General features: G+C 42.6%; 1 pseudogene; it reads right to left on the bottom strand.

Annotated features, from left to right (window-relative positions):
• Positions 1–4,773: 4,773 nt before the first annotated feature.
• Positions 4,774–6,094, bottom strand: LOC119242254 (60S ribosomal protein L38-like; annotated as a pseudogene).
• Positions 6,095–6,712: the final 618 nt, after the last annotated feature.

Below are 6,712 nucleotides of genomic sequence, written 5' to 3'. Positions count from 1 at the left end.
ATGGAAGGAATTCCTATATCTGTTGGAGTTTGGGGTCGATTATTTTTGAGCTTTGTTCCAGCTCAGATCTCTTGAACTTTTTCAGGACTAGAATGGTTGGTAATCAATGCAGTTCAACAGTAGTTTGACAAGTAAGGAACACAGACCATTTACCAGGCTCTGTGTTGGGTACTAGGGATATTGAGATAAGTAAGACCCATAATAGACAGAGGAGTGGAAATCATCTGTGGTCCACAGGCAGAGAATCACAAATCTTCTTTTGGCTCTGGCACTCTTAGCCCAGCTCCTCCTAATACGCTTGTCCCCACCCCCCCCTCCAATCCCAATGTCAGTCAGCAAAACCCACAATCATCTTGCTGTTGAGAGTGTCTACTGCTAACAGAGAAGGCTGAGCTGCAGAGTGAGTAAAGTTATAAACTAGGCAGACCTGGTTAGGGGCCCAGCTGAGCCTTTGATGAATGGACCAAACCATGTGTTTAAGACAAAGCAACAAATGATATTAGGGTTCCCTCCATACCTTCCAGTTAATGATTTAACCTAAAAGCTATCAGATCTGGACAGGAAAATAAAAAGGAATTGGGTAATCTTCTATAGAACCTTTTATTTAAAGCTCTAACATTGTGGTGCAAAGGAATGAAAATACATTTTTGATGAAGGGAATTAATGTTTTTTTTTCTTTCAACTAGAGCTAAAGCAGGAAGAAGGCACATATGAATGCCCTATAACTGATAAGATTTATTGAGCCCTTCCTATATGCTAGGCGGCATTCATAACCTTTTCCTGTACTAATTCATTAAATCCTTGTCACAACCATCATCTGGGGTCATTGATCTCAAAACTCCATTTTACAGATGAGGAAATTAAACATCAAGAAATGAGGCAACTTGTCTGAAAGCACACAGCTAATAAATGGGGTCAGAATTCAAAACCAGCAACATAACACAGGGACAAAACAGTCCTGTTGCTTCTGTAACTGAAGTTGAGAAATGAGTCTGTGAGAAGTTAAGAAATTAGTTTGGGAATCACAGTTAGTTCTGAAGGGAGCCACAATGCCACTTGATAAGTGTGATCACTGCTGCTCTGGCCTTTCCCAAGAGGCCACAAAAGAGATTCTCAGCAGTCCTTTCTCAAATGGACATGGCTACTGGTAGTACTGTCATGGGTCTTACAGGCCTAAAACCAAGGTCTCTGCAGAACTGTATTCCCTTTGCAGACTTTATTTTTTTTTAATTTTTTTAAAGGTTTATTTATTTACACAAGAACTGAGGTACAGGCCAGAGGTGTGGGAGGTGAGAGGATTCACCAGAGACAGAGTGGGGAGCAGAACAGGCAGAACGACGGAAGTACACTGCTAGGGGAGCAGCAGGAGAGTCAGGAGAGGTCTGCTGCACCATGTGAGTTTCTCCCTGGCCGGTCGGGAATCAAACACACGCTGCAGCAGACAGCTTCTCAGAGCTGGGCTCAACCCTCACCACCGGGGAGGCCCTCTCTTTGCAGACTTTAAAGGAGAATCGGGTGTCTGTCTTTTCCAGCTTTTAGAGACTGCCATCATTCCTCAGCCCAGGCCTCATCACTCTGACCTTTGTTTTCATCCACATATCTCCTCCTCTGCCTCTTCTGCCTCTTCCTCCTATCTTTTGAGGACCTTGAGGCTTACGTTGGCTCTACCGCATAATCCAGGATAATCTTCCCATCTGAAAATTTTGATTCAATTACATCTACAAAGTCCCTTCTTCCATGTATATGCTGGGATAATATATTCACAGGTTTGAAGGGTTTGGGCACAAATATCTTTGGGAGATTATTATTCTATCTATCAAAAATACCAGCTTTTGGAGAGGATGTGGGGCAACTGGAACTCTCCTAAATCCTACTGATGGGAAATGTACACATAAAGACTTTTAAATAAATGTGTCTTCATTTATCATGATCACATTTTGGAAACAACCCAAAGTAAATAGGGAGAAGAGGTTATGCTATGTTCACACAATAAAATATTAATCAGTGGAAAAATGAACAAGGGCACATGCAACAGCATGGGTGAGCAGAAAACACCAACCACAGAAGAATGTGATTCCATTCAGATAAAATTCTAGAATGGGCAAAATAACAGAGAGTTATAGAAAACAAATAAGTGATTATTTGGGGACCAAAATGGGGGGAGCCTGAGCAAAAAGAGGCATGAGGGAACTTCTGGGGGCCCAGAGAAATGTGTTATAAATTCATTGTGATAGTAATTTATTAAAAATCATCAAAGTCTACCAATAAATTAGTACATTTTGTTTGATGTAAATTATATTTTAATAAAGTTCATAACTTTTTTTTTTTTCTGGGAAGCATATCACCTGCCCTTTTTTTTTTTTTTTAAAGTGTTTTTTTTTTTAATTTATTGATTGACTGATTGATACATACAAGCGCTGGGTAGAGTCAGAAGCGCGCGAGGGTGAGAGAATTCACCAGAGCCAGAGCGGGGAGCAGAGCAGGCAGAAGGACCGAAGTACACTGCTGAGGGGAGCAGCGGGCGGCAGGAGAGGTCTGCGCGCCATGTGGGACCCTCCTCCGGTGGCCGGGGAACAGCTGGGGATTGAACCGGCGCTGCAGAGGCTGCGGGCAGCTTCGCAACCCAGCGCTCAACCGCTGCGCCAACGGGGAGGCCCTCACCTGCCCTTCTTGAGGAGACTAAATTGCTTCTAGGAATTTCTTCTGGTCTAGCAAGACATGCTCCAGCTGCCACTGGGTTCCATTCCCCCTTACCTTGCCCTCAGTTGAGAGGAATGATAACTTAACACCCTTTAATGTCTTCGAGGCACGTAGTCAGGAGTGAGTTCCCTGAAAAACCATCCCTTCCAAGTGTAAGTGTAACTGCCACTGACATGCCCCCTTCCTTTACTGTGAAAAGTCCTAAATTGCTAACACTTGGAGAAATGACCAAGCCAAGGCAATTAAACTGGAATGTGATCTAGAAGGAATGCTGAAGAGCTATCCAATCCTGGCTTGCATTGCTTCCTCTAAGCTAGCTCCCCTTCCAGGTAGGCAATCAAAAATCTCTTTGAAGTGCTGTGTGTGGTAGGCTTTGGGCTAATTATAATATAGCTCTGATTAGTCAGAGCTTACTGTGTCCCAGAAACTGGACTGAGTACTTTAAGGGCATGATAGATTAACTAATCTGCATAACAACCTTATGAGATAGATACTATTATTATCCTCATTTTGGGGATGAGAAATTGAAGTAACTTCCCCATGGTCAGTGGAATACCGAGCCTGGAATAGAGAGCTGTAGACTGCCTGTGTTGTCAGTCTGCATTGTCCTATGTGGCCTTTCCTTGTTCTCACAGAACTTTTAACCTGTAGGGAGGATGGCATAGAAGTCTGAAAACAACCATACAAGGAAGTGGGGCTCTGGCTCATTTGAAAAGTCTCTGGAAAAATCTTATTCTGTTCTCTCTCACTGCAGCCTAGGGCCTGTGTGATTAGCACAATGATTCCAGAGCAAAGGACTGAATACCTCCCCAAATTCCTGATGCAGAGAGGAAGCGTGAGTGAAATGCCTTTATAAAGAGTGCTTGGAGAAGGAAGCCAGAATGCGGCATTTATATGTTCAATCATTTTTTTAAATATCCATTTTAATGTCATGGAGCAGTTACTAAGGGAAGTCATTGTGTTGCTATGCAGGGAATATAAGACAGACATGGATCTTATTTTCAAAGTCTAATGTTCTGTGATTATCACCTCCTATTACACTTCCCCTGTTGTTGACCAAATTGTGGGCGATTCATCATAGTCAGCCCTGCCCTGGGGTGACCCTCTGAATGCTACTTCCCTGATGGGTGTAGGATAGTAGGGGTCCCTGTGGATTGACCAAACAATCACTCAGGAAAGAAAAGTCTCTCCTTTCCTGTTCTCCCCCACCCTTCTCAGCAAACTTTAAGGAAATGGCAAAATAATGGGCTGGGATAAGCCCCAGAGTCTGCTAATAAATGGCTTTTACATACCCCTCTTGCATTTTAACAGAAAGATGAGCGGAGTAAAGCTCTTGCACAATTTCAAAACTGAATTGAGTATAATTCTATAAAATAGATTCTAAGTTGTGTCATAAATGATGGTATGGGAATACAGAGATTGGAGCCAAGGAGACATGAACAGCCTGTTCCTAAACGTAAAAAAGCCTGATGTGCAAACAAACAACAGATGCGCAGTCAGCTCCCCAGATGCTGGGAGGCTACATCTCCCTGAAAAGGAAGGAGTCCTGGAAAGGGGAGACTGGCCAGAGCCTCCAGTGGATGTGAGTCATCCACACAAAGCCTGGCGTGTGGTAGGTGCACTTGGTATGTGTCACACAGCTGTCCCGGTGGGTGACAGAGGATACTTTACAGGGTACACAGTGCTCCGGCATTTGGCACATTCCCTGGTATAGAGTAGTGTCAGAGTTGCTTTTCTTTTTTTAAATGAATGAAAGTATATTGTGGAAACCCCGCTCCATTTAAATGGAACAGGTCTATGGCCATTTAAAAGGCATCACGTAACACTGATTGGTAAAACAAGCACACCTAAAACAATAAAACAAAGCAAAACTCTCCCGCCAGCCAAAGATGATTTTACTAAAATTTACAAATGCACTGAACCATTAAGAGCACTAAGTCATGGTGAGGGCAAAGTGAGCAAGGAATAGTAGTCCAGTTCTAGAAGTTACCACTTAGTGGGCACGTGTGCATGATACTGGTGGGGAGGGGCAGACACAAATGTAATGAGTAGTACGAAAAGGGAAATGGGCTCTTACAGGAAGAAATTGACACTTCCTTGGGAAATCTAGAAAAAAAAAAAAAAAACGGAATTCAACTGATCTTGGAGGAGTGGGTGGGTAAGTACTCCTAGGAAAGGGAATCCCTGAACAAAAATGGAATCTACAGGAAGGGAGAGCTTATATAGGAAAGGGCTAGAAGACCCTGTTAATGACCAATGAACTGAGAAGCTGTGAATGTGTCAGAGGCCAGGAAAGCAGAACTGATTTAAGACCTCCACAAGCCTTAAGCATGGAAATGATTATAGTCCTCCCTAAGTGTTACTTGAAATTTTAAGGGCACTAAGATACAAAATAAGGCTAAGGATGTCTGACAAAGTTCTGACTCTTTCCATTAAAATAGGTTGATCTTTTTTCAAAACCTCAAATGTCAAATTCTTTAAAAGACATTGTTCCTGAGCCTCTGATTTGGGATTTATTTAGAATAGGTGGACACTCTGCAACAGGAAAAATCTGGAAACTCTGGGATTACCCTTCTACATTTGGTCAGGGCAGCTCCCTCAGTCTATGCTCACCAAAGAGTGACTCAGAATTTGCTCCTTGCAAACCGTGGCCTGTGTGGATGCAGCCTGTGTGGAATCCTCTACAGACCTTCTGACCTCAACTGTCCAGACAGCAGGAGGGAGTGTGGCACATCTCTCAGGGATGAGGACCCGATAGGGTGCACTACACCCTCATACCTTAGGTCCCACCTGTAGTACCTTGTAGAGAGATTGGAAAATGTAGAGAAGCCATGTGCATTAGTTTCCTACTGCTCCTGTAAGAAATTGTCCCAAACATTGTGACTTAAAAGAATATAATTTTATTATCTTACAGTTTTGTAGGTTAGAAGTCCAACATGTGTCTAGCTAAAATCAAGCAGTTGCTTATTCCTTCCAGAGGCTCTAAGGACTATCTGTGTCCTTGTTCTGAATGAATGAAAGTATATTGTGGGAACCCGTGCTCCATTTAAATGGAACAGGTCTAAGTTCTACCTTCTAGATGCTACCCACATTCTGTGGCCAGTGGCCCCTTCCTCTACCATATAAACCAGATGCACCTCTTTTCTTAAAACTTTTTTTTTTAACTTTTACTATCAGAATGCCTGGTTCATTCAATTCCTTTGCTGCCAGACCTGGAGGCAGGGACTGTTTCAGTTTCTCGGCTTCTCTTTGCCTGTGATGTCCAAGATGTAAAGGTATTGGTTACATTAGACTTTCAACTTCACATAATCCATGTTTTTCATGATCTTGCTGCATCCTTCTGCCTGGCTGTGAGCAGAGAATCCTTGATATCCTCAATTCAGGTACCAGGCATGGAGGATAGAGCGTGGCTGGCATGATGACTGAGCCGCTGATTTGGGATTTATTTAGAATAGGTGGACACTCTGCAAAAAATGTAACCTACAGGACATTGTGTTGATTCTAAGAGTCAAAGTTTATGTTTTTGGGGTTGTTGTATTGTGTCTTCATATTTATGAATTCTCCACCCCCATTTCCAAATCGAACTAAATGTGGTGTTTAGTTGAATTTTACTTAGTGTGGTGCCCTAAATGTGTTTATGACATCACTGAAATGCTAGTTCCCATGTCAGCCTTGAAATGAAAATTTTCCCTAAGCGCAAAAGCTCAGATGACACACTGGAAATGGATGTGTTTGTCTGGAGAGGCGTGATCACCTTTTCATGTTTTTTGGTAAAGCAACAAGCAAATGCCCTCCAGGCTTGCGTAGAGTTTGGTTTTGTTGAGACACAGACAATGAAATTAGAGGAAGCAAAACCTCAGTTCAATCATTTGCTGTCATGAAACTTCAAGCCGGATTCTGGTCAAATCTCCTGGCCGGTTTTCAAGAGTAACTGTCGAATAATCCTCCCTACAAAATGTAATTAAGGAAAAAGCAAAATGCCTGCTTAATCAAATAGGAAATGCAGACAAAA

This window comes from Talpa occidentalis, unplaced genomic scaffold (genome assembly GCF_014898055.3).
Source record: "Talpa occidentalis isolate TD23 unplaced genomic scaffold, MPIMG_talOcc4v2.1 talOcc4.12, whole genome shotgun sequence".
NCBI classification, from domain to species: domain Eukaryota; kingdom Metazoa; phylum Chordata; class Mammalia; order Eulipotyphla; family Talpidae; genus Talpa; species Talpa occidentalis.
This window is presented reverse-complemented; position numbering and strand designations above follow the sequence as displayed.